Below are 3,744 nucleotides of genomic sequence, written 5' to 3'. Positions count from 1 at the left end.
TGATCTACTCATGCATACTGAATCTTGATATTGAGTATGAAAGACTTTGTACCTTACAAATAGCATCGATTTCATCAAAGATTATGACATGCAATTCACTTTCATCTCCTGGAGATTAGGAAATGAAAACATTAGAGATTCTAAAAAACTAATATAGAAGTGCATTAAAGAGATATATTTCTCTTACCACGAAGCCTTTGATCATTCTCAGCATCAGCAAATAGATCCCTAACATTCTTTTCAGTTTCACCAACGAACTTGCTTAGGACTTCTGGACCATTAACAATCTAGTGCAGTTCAAAAGAGAAATACATATATAAATAAGTCAATCACCAATACGGGTATTAACTAAACAATAATGCTAGGTAAAACTGCAGAAAACATCCAGACATGCTGAAATGAACTTGCAAATCAAAGAAAAGTAATGGTGAATCCACTTCCTAACCTTTGGATCTTTCCCATTCAACATTTTTCCGATTTGGCGTGCCATCAGAGTTTTCCCAGTACCAGGGGGTCCATAAAGCAGCATACCCTTAACATGCTTAATCCCTAGTCTGGACCACCAAAAGTTTTCAGTTAAGAGTATGGTATACAGACAACAACAACTAAAACTACGTCAACTTGACGAATCAGTTGTCTTACTTATTCGTAACATGTGCAGGGAAGACACGGGAGGCAAAAGCTCTTCGGAATATATCTGCAAACTCAGCACCTAAGCCACCAATGCCAAGTGTTTGAAGGTTAAATTCCTTGTGCTTAAAGATATTGCTAGTCGTATCAGAACGTTGGCCAACAATCTGGACAACAGAAGTCAACGCATTAATATTTCAACCCTTATTTGATGTAGTTTATGATTCCAAATCGCGATCATGTGATTCTCAAGCCAACATAATTTCTATAACTACTATTTATAGAAATCAAGGTAACCAGCCAAGTGAAGAAGAAAATGAGCCTGACATCATTTGAAAAAAGAAGATCTCACCTTTATTCCATTTCCACTTGGTGCCTCAAAAATGAAATATGTTTCACTCGAGATCATTCCTCTTTCAACAGAGGTAGACTCTTCTGATCTTACAGCTTGATTGACTGTAAAAATGTAATTAGTCCCATGGTACTCAAATGATACTCTTTGTCCAGCTGTCAGAACCTGCATACAGCAAATCCCCATATTCCATATACTATAAGATGTCTGTCATTTTGCAATATGGTAACTAAACAGTTTGGATAAGAAGAAACTAAAATATAACATTGATTCAAGTCTAGAATCATATGTCTACATTCTTGATTCCAGTACACCAATCCGTTATCATTGAAAACATTGGACAATCTATACTTCCAAAGAAGCCTTTCAATAGAAACAACCCTAAAGAATCAGTAGCTCAAGTAAAAGGTCGTAGCTACCTGGTTCATAAACCTCTTTTTAAGTTGGCTCGACAGGGCACCAGCATCAATCTACACAAACAGCCCAGAAGCTCTTAGAATCCATCTCTCTCCCATTTTCTATAAGGATAACTAAAATAAGTATGTAAAATCGGAAAATCCAAATGCAAATACCTGCTCACTCTTAGTCCCCTTTTTCACAAACTCCAATTCCAGAGTGAGCACAGTGAGGTTAAAATCATCAGGCGGAGTAAACCTAACATAATTACCACAACAAAATCACAAACAGGTAAAAAAATACCATCAAAACTCAGTTACCGCGGCTCGTAAAGTTAATCGAATCGGTGACTAACCTGCTCACAGAGACTGAGTCACCGCTAAAAACCCTGGCATGCCGTCGTTGAATTGCATTGAGCGCAATGTAGCCCTGCTGTATGCTCTCGTGAGGAGTTTCTTTCAGTTAAGGCAACCAAAACATCAAAATCAAGCAGTTCCAGTAAATCAATGTACTCAATTTCACAAATGCTTAACCAAAATCGCATAGATAATATAATCGAGTGCTAACCAAACGATGGCTATGATGAATTGAAAGCGAAAAAAAAAAGCGAAGAAACTGAAAGGATATGATACTGAGAGAACGAACGAGTCGGCGATTAGAGCGAGGTTGAGCTTGGTGCCGGGAATGGCGAAGGTCCGGAGATCGAGCGGCGAGCAGTAGGCGAGGTTGGTGAGAGCGAGATCCGGGGCCGGAGTGTTGGTGTCGATCATTGTCGCCGGAGCCATTTCTGGCCGTAGAGTTTTTTCCGTTTGGGGTGTCAGTTAAAATTTAAAAATAATGAGAGAAGTTTTTCTTCTTTTTTTTTTGAGAAAGGGAAGAAGCTTTGTTGGCAGAGACGAAGGGAGCTTTGAAATCTAGAGCTTTATATGCGGGTCCAGGATTTTCTTTTGCCTACCTGATTAAGTAATTAGAAATTTCCCTTATGATGCCAACGTACCCTCCAATCATACGTGGACAGATGTCACAGATGTAGTAAACAAGTTTAGTTACTTTAGTATCCAACTCCAAGTTTAATTTCTTTTAATTTTTCCTTTTTCTAGTCAAAAAAAAAATTTAATTTTTTTTTTTCTATCATAATGTGTCACAAGGAAATTATCCTCCTCCATGAATGATGTAGACAATTTCTGTAGAGACTCGTACACATGCTTAACCCAAAGTATGTTCATGAGGATACCCGAACAATGTAGAATAAACTCTTACCGTTAGTGCATAAACCTTAAACGCTAGATATGAAAATTTTATGTTATGTTGCTCGACCAATGTTACAACACTAGCCCAGTTCATTACTCAACCTTTTTTTATAGAATACGACTTTAAACTTATGATAGATGTTCTGCTAATCTAAGATATTCAGCAGCAAGTTTAATATTTTCGTAATATTGTTTTTAAGCATATCTATCGAGAAGTTGATTTTGTGGCTGATGTTTTAGTTAATTTAGAGCATTTCATCTTCTCTCTCTTCTTGGTTGTATCAGCTTCCCCCTCAGATGCACAATGCTTTTCAGTTTGATTGTTTGGGAGTATGATGGATCCGAGGTTTTTCTTTATAGTTTGTTAATTTCAATTCTGAATGCTTAAGAAAAAAAAAAAAAAAAAAAAAAAAACAACAACAACAACAACAGTGCGTCTTTGGGGTAATTTATTATATTTCAACGAGTGAATATTTACCATATATATATTTTCTGTCGACTGTGGAAACAACTAAAAACACTGTTCATAACATTGTTCTTAATTACTGTTTGTAACACTTAACACAATTGGGCCTCCATTCCAAACAGAAGAGTTAGGCCTCCATTCTAGACGGAAGAGACTCTAGAAAAACCCAGACAGAAGAGATAGTCTAGAAACCCAGACAGAAGAGAAAGTGAGAGAGAAAAGAAGAGTGCAGAAGAAAGAGAGCGGAAGAAAGAGACCGGAAAGCTCGATTCAGATCCGAGCAGCCCAAACTCAGAGCAGATCATCTTCTCTTCTTCCAGTCAACGCCATCATCTCTTCGGACAGCCAACCCTTCGTAGCCATTGCCGGAGACGCACTTTCAATTTTGGATATCCTTTCTCGGTTGTTCTCATCTGCCTTTACTCATTTGGTATGTCTCCTCTTTTCTTTTTCTTTTTTCCTGTGCGTTTGTGCTTTTTTGGGTTTGGTTTTGATTTTCATCTGCTGTGCTGGGGGATCTGTCAGTTTATCATACAAAAAAGAAGTCGATTTTGGGTTTGGATTATGTAAAGATTGGAGCTTTTTTGGTTTTTTCAGCTATGGTCTGTATCTTATTTCAGGCTTTCCAACAGTAATCTTCGATCGATTAC

At 37.6% G+C, this 3,744-nt stretch overlaps 1 pseudogene across 1 annotated transcript in view; it reads right to left on the bottom strand.

The window, feature by feature from the left end:
- LOC101303994 overlaps window positions 1–2,163 on the bottom strand; it is a 6,250-nt pseudogene extending 4,087 nt beyond the window's left edge. Inside the window, exons 1-9 of the transcript XR_184568.1 lie at window positions 2,006–2,163; window positions 1,734–1,829; window positions 1,555–1,636; window positions 1,402–1,452; window positions 983–1,147; window positions 643–797; window positions 446–554; window positions 188–287; window positions 53–108 (exon numbers count right to left, since the gene is read on the bottom strand). The product of XR_184568.1 is annotated as a vesicle-fusing ATPase-like (transcript). The remainder of the gene's footprint in view (window positions 1–52; window positions 109–187; window positions 288–445; window positions 555–642; window positions 798–982; window positions 1,148–1,401; window positions 1,453–1,554; window positions 1,637–1,733; window positions 1,830–2,005) is intronic.
- Between the last annotated feature and the right edge of the window lie 1,581 nt (window positions 2,164–3,744).

The sequence above is a fragment of the Fragaria vesca genome, linkage group LG4, assembly GCF_000184155.1.
Source record: "Fragaria vesca subsp. vesca linkage group LG4, FraVesHawaii_1.0, whole genome shotgun sequence".
NCBI classification, from domain to species: domain Eukaryota; kingdom Viridiplantae; phylum Streptophyta; class Magnoliopsida; order Rosales; family Rosaceae; genus Fragaria; species Fragaria vesca.
The sequence above is the reverse complement of the archived record's forward strand: the minus strand, read 5'-3'. Positions and strand labels throughout refer to the sequence as shown.